This window comes from Papio anubis, chromosome 15, assembly GCF_008728515.1.
Source record: "Papio anubis isolate 15944 chromosome 15, Panubis1.0, whole genome shotgun sequence".
Lineage (NCBI taxonomy): Eukaryota > Metazoa > Chordata > Mammalia > Primates > Cercopithecidae > Papio > Papio anubis.
Window position 1 is genome coordinate 30,547,004 of NC_044990.1, and position 12,478 is coordinate 30,559,481.

The 12,478-nt window shown below is 47.2% G+C and overlaps 1 pseudogene across 1 annotated transcript; it reads right to left on the reverse strand.

The window, feature by feature from the left end:
• Positions 1-1,918: 1,918 nt before the first annotated feature.
• LOC101008364 lies at positions 1,919-9,989 on the reverse strand (annotated as a pseudogene). The gene has a single exon (XR_002518381.2). The product of XR_002518381.2 is annotated as a cTAGE family member 2-like (transcript).
• Between the last annotated feature and the right edge of the window lie 2,489 nt (positions 9,990-12,478).

Sequence of the window (12,478 nt, forward strand, 5' to 3'; positions counted from 1 at the left end):
TCACCTGGGGCTGTGAAGCAGACAGGTAGGCGTCTCGCTGAGACACCTGTAGACGCAGAACTAATGACTCACCAGGATGAAGCTCCACCACTGCACAGCAGAGGAGCGTGCACTGCACCCAGTGGTGACTTGGGGCTCGGGCTCTGGGAGCTGTGGCTCCTCAAAGGCTGTGTGTTCTGGAGGGACTGAAATCTTCTCCCAGCAAATAGTGGACCAGGCTGGGGTCCCTGGAGCAAAAAGCAGCATGCAGGGCTGGGCTGTACCTGGGGGTGTCAGTACCCCCTGCAAAGGTTAACTTAGCCCGCTCAGGGGACTCCCTGAGGCATCTAATTCAAAGGGTGAAATAATCTAATGAGTGCAGCCACACAGAATGAGCAGGTATGGGGGAGAGAAGGGATTCACAGAAGCGATGGCATGAAATGGGGCAGGCTTTGTAGGGCTCCCATAGCTCCACCCTCGGGCCCAGGGCAACTCCTAAGGCCCCAAGCCAGTTTTGAGCCCCGCTAGAGCTTCAGTGTTCTCATATGAAAAACTAGGACAATGAGGCCTAACCACAGGTGACTGCGAGAACAAGGAAGAACATATGAGAAAGTGCTTCATGGGCCCTAAAGTGTGGAGCAAATGTTGGTTGTTACTGGCCTAATTCCATATGCTTTACAAACGGTACTTTCATGATAATAAAGCATCTGCATTTCTATGGGAGAAGTTCTAGAGTTATTTTAACTCCTGATAAGAAAATAATATGCCCATGAGAGACCCTGACCCTGAGGCATTCAAACAGTTTACAAACAGGCCTGGGCTCCCTGCCAGCCCAGGCAGGCACTCCCCGGGATCCCAGGCCCTGGGGCAGTTTCGGAGACAGCAACCCAAAGCCATGCCAACCCTCCTCTAAAAGTACAAACAGTCCCTGCAGGCTCCCGGGCAAACAAACACCCAACTGACCCTTGATGCTGGGGACCAACAGTGAAAGGGAAGTTATACCCTGACTCCACACTAGCAAAGACAAACGAGCTGGAACCCAGCTTCTTTCTGCTCTTCCTGTTGGATCTGGTCTGTTCAGAAAGGCCTTCGCAGTGCTCTGAAGCCACACTTTCTGTAGCAGGTTGTTTGCAAAAACAACTGTAATGACCCTCCCCTCCCACGGTTAATGTTCCTCTCTCCTCTCGACGTGAGCAGGGATCTGGGGTGCATCTGTGACTTGCTTTGACCCAAGGGATGCAGCAGAAGTGATGTTGCGTAACTTCCAAGCTGAGGCTTTACGTGGCCTTGTGGCTTCTGCTGTCTTGAATAGCCTTTGACATCCCTTAAGGGAGCTTACTCTAGAGCCCTTCATGAGAGGTCACGTGAAGACAGAGGTTCTGATACCATATTAACCATGTCTTTTTATGTATTCTGACGCTTCGACATCTAGGGTCTTGGTGACCTTGGCAGGTCTGTCCCTCTCAGGGTTAGCCAATTCCTACAGACAGTAAACTTGCCCATGAGCGTGCTTTTCAAACACAAACTAACCAGTCCAGAGCTCATGCCCCCAGCTACCTACTTCATCAGCCTTCCACAGGACTCACACACTCTAGGCCACTGTTCCTCTGCCCCAAGCACCCCAGGGCCAGGTATCAGACAACTAGGGACAGCCCCTATACCCAGAGCCTGCTGAAATTACTCAAACTATAATAGCTAACCTTAACCCTGCTCACTTTGCCTCACTCACTCCTTCCCGTGGAAACCACCATAAAGGCTCTGCCTATGTTTTTCCATCACTCCTGCCTTCTCGCTGACCATAGTGCCTCCCTATATGGTGCTGCATGGCACAGCACTTTCCCTTCTCTTGGGATCTGTGAGTAACAATCAATCTTTTCAGTGGCAATCGACACTTGATCTGTTGGTCTCTCCATACCTGAAGAATAATGCAACCCATATATATTTTTAAATCAACTAAAATCTATTTAATTAAGCATAAAGTTACTTTCACATTTGTCTACAACTACAGTAAATACAGTTCTTGGAATAAGGACAAGGCCTTTAGAATTTAAAACCTCCCCACCTGCAAGATTACATATATAAAACTCCCACTATTGTTTAGATAATAGTGGATTAATCAAGTTAAAATAGTTATACTATCTAGAATAAAATAAAATGGAAATAATTTACTCATAAGATTCATATTTAAATCATCCTTATTTACAAACTACTATCCTGAGAATTATAATTCCATTAAGTTTCAACTTGAGCAAAGTGTAATCATTGAAGTAACAGCAGTTACTTCAACTGAAAATGAGAACAGTCAAAATGACTTTTGAAGAGAGCAAAAATATTGTCAGTTTTCTTGCCGTGGTTCTGGATTTTCTGTAGCAGGCTCATTTGAAGGCAGACTCAACCCTGAAGGGAACTCACTCTATCTTCAGAATGTGGGGGTGGGGGTGGGGGCCAAAATCCAGGTCTTGGGGGAAGGTAAGGAGGAAAACCCCTCGGTGGATAGACATTTCTCATTGCAAATGGAGCACGTGGTGGACCTGGGACATCCCTTGGTGGAAAATAATCTGGAGAAGCTCCAAACATGGTTCCTGGAGGAGGTGGAGGGAAAGGAGGTCCTCTTCTCATGAACGGGCCCCTCATATCCACTGGCAACAACGGACCTCTGATTGGAGCGAGAGCTGGAGGAACAAAGCCCGGGCCAGTTGCTTCATTTTCAGCGGGGAGAGATGAATCAGGCACATTTAAATTACCAAGATTATCTTTGGTATCATTTCTACTGGATTCCATTTCTGAAGGCATTGACCCATCCATTTTATCCGAAGAAGGCATATTAAAACTTCCGAGTTCTGCTGGTCCAGAGCGTCTAGCAGAATTAGAATAAAATGTGTCTTGCCTTTGTGGAGGAAGAGCTGAATCAGGATATGATTGTCCTGGTGGAGGAAACATCATCCTACGGTCCTGTTCCCACGGAGGCGACAGGGGCCCAGTGTCAGAAGGAGCCCTGCGAGGACTAGTTAACCTCTCACAGCTTGATTCTCCTCTTTCATTGGTAATCTGATGGTCCAGAGGATTCCCTGGGCCTCTTGGGCCTCTTCCTCCTCCCATTGGAAGCGAAGGTGAGAGTCTCCGTGGACCCTCCGACAAAGTTGGAGGATAGAGAAAAGCTCTCATTTCAGATGAAGGCCGACCCAGTGGAGAGGGACCATATGAGGAATGCTGTCTGCCAAATGCTGTATTTGGAACATCAAGTGCATAAGGATCTTTTTCTAAAAGTTTCATTTTAAACTCTGTTTCGGCTAATTTTTGTCTGTTGTGAGCATTTTCTTTCCTTAAATCATTGAGGTTTCTTTCAGCAATCCAAGCTGCCAAATAATTACCATCTACTTTTTTCTTATAGGAAATAATCTTCCCTTGATAAAAATGCAGAACTCTCTCAAATTGTTCTTCCAGATCTTTGGCTCGCTTTCTGCAGGTCTCCAGCTCTCCAGTGCCATGGCTGATCGTTTCATCTACTTTAGAAAGTTTCTCATTCTCTGACCGGTTATTTTCCTCTACTATTAATTTCCTGTAGAGTTTCATTGCATTTTCTTGATATAATTCAGTCATTACTTTAACTTTCTCTTGAAGTTTCTGATTCTCACTTTCAAAGTGTGTGTTTTCCGACTGCAAAGATGCTTGTTCCGTCTGAAGGTTTTTAATATGCTCTCTGAGCTCCTTCTTGGTTTCATCAACTTCAGATAACTGAATATAAATTTGGTTTCTTTCTCCTTCTAAGGTTGTTAACGAAGTATTTAACTTAGCTGCATGAATCAGTTTCTTCAAAGCTCCTTTCGGAGGATTATCTAAGTAAGCACCACCTTCTGATTCACTGTTCATTTCTAATTCCAAGTTACCATCATCTGTTATGTCTTCTTCCAGCATAGCAGCCCAATCTTTGATCTGTAGCAAGTGTTCAGTTAGAGTCTCGATGTGATTTTCTTTATCATTTAGAACTTGTTCTGCGTGTACTTTGGAGTCTTCAAATGTTATTTTCTGTTTATTAAGTTCACTCACTTGTTCTTTCCATACTTCAGCTTCTTGCAAAAGCTGTTTCTGGCTTTCCTGAAGTTGACAATTTTCATTCAAAGCATCTTGTATTGCTATCTTCAGTCGTTCTTCATTCATTTGAAATCTCTTCAAGGTCATTTTGGCTTCAGCTACTTGGGATTTGAGGAATTTTGACTCATCTTTTAGAGACTGTATCCTTTTGGAAATATCCGCCATCAATTCATCTTGTTCAGAATGTTTCGATTTCTCTTCTTTTAACTCTTTTTCTAGACAGAGTATTTCATGCTCAAGTTCAGAATTGGACCTGTTCAGCTTTTCACAGGTTGCCTCCAAATTTTGTTCTTCTGTTGCCTCCTTCTCAGAGCTGGCATCCTCTAAAGATGACTCTACTTCATAGGCTTCATACTCTTTTTGAACAAGGCTAAACTTTTCAAGTAATCTACATTTTTCTTCAATTAGTCCAGAAAGCGCGTCAGCAAGGTTTTTCTCTCTTCCCGCATAAAGCCGACTCCTAACCGATCTAAAACTTCTCCACAAGAAAAAGGGAACAGCAAAAAATCCAACGACAGCTGCACATATCACCAATTCCCATGGAAAACCATAAGGAGTCGAATCTGGTCTCCTGCCTTCAGGCAGTGCTGCCACAACCCTGCGTGGCTCCTCCAGGAGCAGCCCCCAGTAAGGCTGAGGGGTAGCCCCGGGCTCCTCCATAGTGCCAAGGCTGCTCTGGCGGTGGCCAAAGTAACCATAGCCTGTCGGGGCCACAATAACGGGCAGAGAATCCGCAGCCTTCCGTTTGGAACGCAAATCTGCACCAGGCAACCGGAGCGGACCACTGCGGAGTCGGCTGCGGGGGGATCTGGAGGATGCGGGCACCCACAGGCCTCACAGGTCCACGCTGCTCACCCCAGTCCCCTTGTTACGCTCTATATCCTGAGGCAGCGCTAAAACCTGTATTTTAAAACAATACCACATGCAGAGAAAGACTCAGGTGATCCAGCATCCCAGCTATGCCCATCCCCAAGCTGACACCCTAGCTAAATGTAGCCTTGTGCATGAGCCCAAGTGAGGCCAGCAGAAGAAACTCCCAGCTGACAGAATGATAAGCAATAACAAATCATTGTTTTAAGTCACTAAGCTTTGGGGTCATTCGTTATGCAGCAGTAGCTAACTGAAATACCTGCCACCTTATCACTTTGGTGTTTTCAGTTATCTGTGGTCTGAAATCATTAATTTGGGTGCTTGACTAAGATTATGCCCCATGGTAAACTGTGATAGGTAATTTTATAGCTAAAATATAAATTTTCTGATTGACCACTGCTTCATTTGAAGAGATATTTATTAAGCTCCTCCCAAATGAGGCAGATTATGCTTTTTAGATTAACTCCTTCCAGGAAAGGGCTCACCTCTGCCTAGCATGATCCTCAACTGTCCCACGCATGAGTGAAAAACACAAATCTCATCCCCAGAAGACCCTGGGCACTTAAAACAGTGCGGGCACACAGAGAGTGCTCCGCTTACCCGTCCATCAAATGGACCTGCTCTGCGTCCATTTCTGAAACACTGGCACTCCTTCAACACGGATGGCGCCCTGCCCTGCAGTGAGCCGTCACCTCCTGCGCATGCACATATTTTCAACTCATCCGGAAAGCTCGCTCCTTCAGGAGAGGAACCAACTACCCAGGAATATGTCCTTCATGTACTGGATGTTCTATAAATATTTTTGCTTAATTGGTTTCTGGAGACTGTTTTTTTGTTTTTTTGTTTTTTGTTTTTGTTAGGCACCAGTTCGCTGCTCTAAGCCTGGGCCCACGCCGACCTGATAGTGGGTGTTCACATTGAAACAGGGGTCACATCTGCCACTCCCCAGTCCGCAGCCTCCACTAGCTTCTAAACTTACCCGAGATAGAGCCTCCCGGCCCTCCATGCACTGGCCCCAGCTCCCTCTCCTCCTCTCTGACCCGCTCCCTCCCACTACTCTGCTTCTGCCTTCCTTTCCTTGCCTTTCCCTGAACACAACAAGCCCACTGCTGCCTCAGGGCTTTCCCGCTTGTTTGCTCTGCCTGGACCATCCTTACTTCAGGTACCCACATGGCCACTCCCTCAAGGATTTGTTTCAATGTCACCTGTCAGCGTGGCACCTCCCACCCTCACCTTAGCCTTGCAGGCTCTATCTTATTTCCTTCCTTTGTCTTTCTCCACAGCTGTCTTCCTCCATCACGGTCTGACATACCACAGATTCATCTATTTGCTGATCATTATGTAAAGGTCCAAAAGGGCCAAGATGCGGCGGTTTTCCCAGTCCCCAGGACGGTGCATGCAGCAGGTATTCGGTAACTATTGAGAAGCGAATGGACACATGAGAGGGAGGCGGAGCTCCTGGGACCTGTTTCCCATTCACACTTGTTCTTTGTGCTGCTACCTGTGGCTGTTCTGCAAACAGCCTTCTCTGTGTCACGTGGGGGCAGCAGCCTCAGGAGCACCCAAGCCATGCCTGGCACATCCTCCACAGAGCTCCCAGCCCACAGTACATTCTCGGGAAACTGATCTCTTACTAAAAGCTGTGGTGGACTGGAGAGAGGGTTACATGTACACCCTTTGGCCACACTTTCCCAATTTCCCTCAAAACGTCTTTCTCTTTCTTTCACTAAACTTCCTCCCTAATCTAGGACCACTCCAAAAAGCCTCACCAGCCCCTAGACCCAGTAGGTGATGCTCCACAGCTCCACATGCCCCAGACATGTGGGCTACCAGCAGCACTGACCTCGGTGTCTGCCCACTGACCCCTGCTCCGCCCATCACGGCCTTGGAAGCTCAAGGGCAGGGACAGTGGCCCCCATGTCCAGTGCAGTCCTGGCACACAGTTCACATTTAATGAAAGCTCACTGAATGGATGAAGAATACATACATGAATGAAGCAGAAAAATACTTAGAAATCTGAAAAGTTAGACAGATGGAAATGGCAATAGAAGGAGCTTCAGAGTTAGAAAATTAACACTTGTGAACCCAGGATTCTGCCTGCCATTCAGGACTAATACGGGTCCACTAAACAAAGCTTTCCAAGGAAAGCAATTTCACAGCTTCACCACTTCCTCTTTCTGGACAAAGCCTGTTAATTCACACACCAAATTTATAAACAGATGAGTGGGCAAACTGCAATCTCAGGGTTTGGTGTGTGCTCATGCTGTCCTAAAGCTAATGCTTCATGTGGAATGCAGTTGAGGTCCTTGGGTTGAAGGTGAAAGCTCCTCCCCCTACTCTTGGACATCCCCTTCCCCCAAAGGGCAGGGTCAGGGGCTTCAATCCCTTCCATTAAAACATTCTACTGAGATACACTGAATTTTAAACAAATAACCAAGGAGTAAGTGAGGCAGTTTGCTTTTACCAGTGGCATTCTGAAATTTACCAAGAAGGTTTTAAAAAAATAGTATTGGCACCAAAGGAATGGGAAGGGTGCTCCTGAAATGGGCAATGCAGCAGAATGAACCTCTTGGAATGACTGTAATTACATTGTCTCCCTGCTCTCCAAGCCACTGACGACGTGTGCTTACCGAGCTCTTCCCTGATGAGCAGGCCCCTCAGTCCTCTTTTTCTGGATTTGCAGCTGCATTGCAGGGGCAGCTTAAAATAACCCAAACCCAGGCCAGGCTGCAACTGATGTCGGACGCTCTAGGTTACAGAGCTTGGGGCAGCACCACCTAGAGTCTGCAGCCACCGTGGTGCATGTCCTTCTGGGGGATGCCAATGACCAGGAAGTCTCCAGAGGATTGGGACAGCCAGGAAATACAGCCTGCCCTCATCTATTAGCCTTTTCTCCTGGAAAACATGTCTGCAGGACAAACATCTGATGCCTCGGGGAAAGAAATACTGCTACACATGCTCTAAAGATGACAAATAAAATCACCACAGCCTGTTGTCATCAGGCAGGCCTGTGGTGATCAAGCAGCATGGCTGGGATTTTGGGTGCATTTGGGAGGACCCAGGCAGAAAGAGAATGCCAGAGGCTGTCAGCCTGCTGCACAGCTGCAAACACGTTAAGAGAGACAGGCAGGCAAAGCTGACATCTGTCAGGGAACAGTTAGCTGCCATCAAGCCCTTAGCCTCTGTTCAGCCCTCTGCAGGGTGTGAGATGTTTGCCGATGTCCTTCTATTCTAACACAGTCTCTTCTTCCCACACATTGAGAAAAAAGGAAGCTGAGAGTACATGCTGCAAGAAGCAGTCACTTGATTCCCAAGGTCAGTTTAGCCCGGGAACAACAATCACCAGTTCCATGGGTGCTGTGGGCCAATGCACGCAGAGTCGGATTGTGTAACTTGTCATATTATCCATGAATAACTCATTTAATCCATGAATAACTCGATGAGGTGGGTCATATTAAGCTCGTTTCACGCACTGGGAAACTGATGCTTAGCGGGGCTGAGCAGCACTGTCACCAAGGTGGAGAAAGCCAGAGAAGTAGAGGTCAGCCAGATACGTCTGTCGCACTGGAAACGCCGGTGCTCTCCTGCTCACCTTGCAGGCCTGGAGACTGATTGCAGCATCTCAGGCCAATCCCAGGGAACAGGGGACAGGCAGCTCCCACCTGAGGTGTAGGGGGCTGGAAGGGACATTCCTCTTGGGGACCCAGAGCTGACTCCTGGGATTCCCCACTTAGCCCCCTGCCACCATGTAAGGCGCGTGATGGAGCTGTGAGTCTCTGACTCTGCTACTCTGGGCAAGTCCCACAACCTCCCTGAATGGCAATGGTTCCTTGCACTGTCTGAGAACTGGCCACAGAGCACATTAGCTGAGAGACCCCGGCTCCTCGGAGTGTGGCCCACAGAGTAGCAGCCTCACAGCACCTGAGCACCAGCCCACATCTACTGAGTCAGAATCTGAACTTTAACAAGATCCTGACTCCAGGGGCACAGATTAGAGTCCAAGACGCCCTTTTGAGGCCCACGTTTGAATTCCGGCTTCAAATCCCGGCTTGGCCATTTAGTGGCTGTGATTTCAGCTGTTACTTAATTACTCTGTCAAGAATCGATTCAGGTTTTGTGGGCCTAAATCTTATACAATCTGGAGTATTTTTCTTAAGAAGGATATACAATTACAAATATGAAATTAGGTATAAAACTGATGTTCAGAATGTAAAGACTTCACGGCAAATTACAAATAATGAAGAGTTGGAAAGTACCGCAAAAACAGTAAACAATACAGAAAAATCATTTCGTGTTTTTATCAACCAATATACGTCCACAATACTTTTATCCTGTACTTTGGGGCTCTGATTGACTCTTCATCTGGCTACGATTTTATAAAAGATAATTCAGCCTTTCCCCTAGCAAGGTTGATAGAAATGTTTCATTATCGATAGTTGGAATGTGTAGAATATGCCACTTCATGCATAGATATACTCATTAGATACAGCACTACTATTGATTTCTGCCCTAAAGATACAACAGCTACAGTGAATTGTATTTTTTGGAATTGCCATTGAAAAAGAAAACAATGCATGATGTGCTTAAAAGTATATAGGCCACATTAAGCATGCTCCTGACAAGAGAGACGTTTGCTGATGAGAATCGACTCTGCTAACAATTTTACATGTCAGATAATTGGGAGAAGTCTCCAGGGTAGCTTTGAACTCCACATGCTACAGATCTGGGGTTCCTCTCTACTGTTCATGTTCCTCTACATATACACAGAGACACACCCCTGTCACCATGCCCCTGGGTGAGTCAGGAAGTGGACAATGGGAGTAGTCCTGGGTCCTGGAAGTCATTCGTAAACAGGGAACATCTGATACACAGAAGTGGTAGCAAATCATCTGATTAGATCTCACTCATTCAAACTAATCGTATCCCCAACTCAATGACCTTTTCCCCTTAAAATCACTGACGATAGGCCGGGCACGGTGGCTCACGCCTGTAATCCCAACACTTTGGGAGGCTGAGGCAGGCGGGTCATGAGGTCGAGATGGAGACCATCCTGGCCAACATGGTGAAACCCTGTCTCTACCAAAAATACAAAAATTAGCTGGGCGTGGTGGTGTGCACGTGTAGTCCCAGCTACTTGGGAGGCTGAAGCAGGAGAATCGCTTGAACCCGGGAGGTGGAGGTTGCAGTGAGCCGAGATCACACCACTGCAATCCAGCCTGGGTGACAGAGCGAGACCTCATCTCAAAAAGAAGGAAAAAAATCACCGACACTTGACACAGGGAACATGTATGTGCTGGAGGAGACATCGGCATGAAGAAACCTATCTTAACCAATTACAAGTGAAATATTAATAACTAACTTTGCAAACTTGCAAAACATATTACCAAGAGAATGAATGGCTGGGCCCCTTCCAGAGCCTGACAGGAGCCTGTGCATTACAGAAGCCTTGAGGGAGAAGCTTCAGTGAACGGCCCAGTGAATGGCCCAGTGAATAGCCTCTGTACTCTGGTCTCAGAACTCTCTCCATGAAAGAGTGGGACTGATAGTATTTTACATACAGGCTGTGTGAGAGCTGGGGAGAACAGATATGTAAAGGGTTTCTATGTACTTATCATGGTGCCTGGCATATATTTAAGGTTCAGGAAGTGGTAGCTATCATCAATGCATTCTTCCCTTGTTGAAAACATCTTATTTTAGTCTGCATTTTAGTTTAGAGAAAGGAGCCACATGGAGCCAGGCGCTGGCTTGGGTTTGGCCCTTCCAGCCATCCAAGCATGGACATGCCCAGCCCTCCTTCCTAGGTTTGCATCCCAGGCAGGGCCTGGCTCCCTGGGGCGCCATTGGCCCAGAGCCCCTCAGGGTCACCTCAGGTTAGTTACCCAAGAAATCCTTAAGTTTCATCTTTTAAATCATCCACCTAAAATTTATTTTACCTCAGTGATTTCTCTTCTGAGAATCCTAAACACACTCCTTCCCCCTTCAATTAAACCGGCAAGAATTCAGTACCCTTCTACCCCTTCAACCCTTCCTCCACCCCAAGCATTCCTGTGCATCATTCTCCGGCATTATTCTCACCGCATCCTCAGGCTCTGGGAAGCTGCGTGAGCACCTGAGGTGATCCAAACTCGGGTCTGTCTCCCTCACCAGTGTTTTCTCCATTCTCTTACGCGGAGGAGGACAAGTAAGGCCCCGTTAATGCTAACCTGTGGGCTTAAGCCCTAGTTCCCTGCCTGTTGACCAGGCGGATATTCACTAAAGAGCATGAATATGACTTACAGGTGGCAGCCCACCTCCCTCCTAGTCCCACACTGCACCTGCGAACATCACCATGGAGCTCCGCAGGGCAACTGTTCCTTCCTCATCTAAGTGACTTGCCAGTGGACCAGCGACATCCCAGGTCTCTCTTTCTCAACAAATGGCAGCAGGTTGGTGGGGATGTGATGCTGCCAGGTGAAGGACAAGTTTTATTAAGCCTGGGTAAAAGATGGGGCAGCTGGGGACAAAGAGGAGTTTGCCCAGAGAGGGTGCACAGGGAAGGAAAGAGGGTGAGAGCAGAAGAGGAATTCCAGAGGAAATAATATAATTCAAGAACAAAGATGGACAGGCACCCCTAGGTCCTTGAATCCTCCATGTTCTGCCACCCCTGCCCTACTCACATATCCAGGTACCCTTACACACCCAAGCCAGTCCAGTGAACTGTTTTCTGGGAGACGCTAGGGAAACGCACACGCTGCTGAGGACTGGTGGAACCAGTGAGTCTTGCGGTTTAAGGACAGTGTTCCTCAGGGCTGTGCAGAAGGGCTCTGCACTAAAAGCAATTCTGCTATTTACTAAGTATGTGTTGGGCAAGTTACTTAACATCTCTGAGTTCACGTTCCTGAGCTGTAAAATGCGTTGATGGGGCTTAAACAAGATGACAAAAGTGCCTGCACCAGCCACCCGATAAATCCTAATATCACAATCCTGGGTTGACCCTGGTCTCTGCCCGCAGGGAGTTCTGAATTCTTATGTCCCAAACTGCAAACTCAGTGTCCTCTGAGAACATCGCCCCTCTCCTCCCACCTCTAGATGTTTCAATAACTTCTTTCCTGTTTAATAAGAGATTTCACCCCAGTGTCCTCTCATTCCCTTCAGTCCCTCTGGGAATTTCTTCCATCAATTTTGCTGCCTTTTTCATACTTGTCACCTGAGCTTCCAAATATTGATCTCCCTCCATCCTAAAAATACTTCTGTGCCTCATCCCTGCATGCTCGAATGCGATCTTCCTTCTCCTCTTTACCATCACACTTCTCAAAATAACGATCGGCATTTCTTGAATGTTTCTCTCCAAGACCCTCTGTGAACTCCGAGTGCCAATTCCAGCTACGCCTCAGGGTCAGCACTTCCTCCTGCCACCTCTGCACCTTCAGCCGCTCTCCATCCTGGAGACAGCCCCTTGGTCCTCATCTCATGTCCTCTGTAACACTTAATGCAACTGACACTTCCCTCTTTAAAAATCTTTCTCAATGTCTGAATATTTTAGAATTATACACTGCAG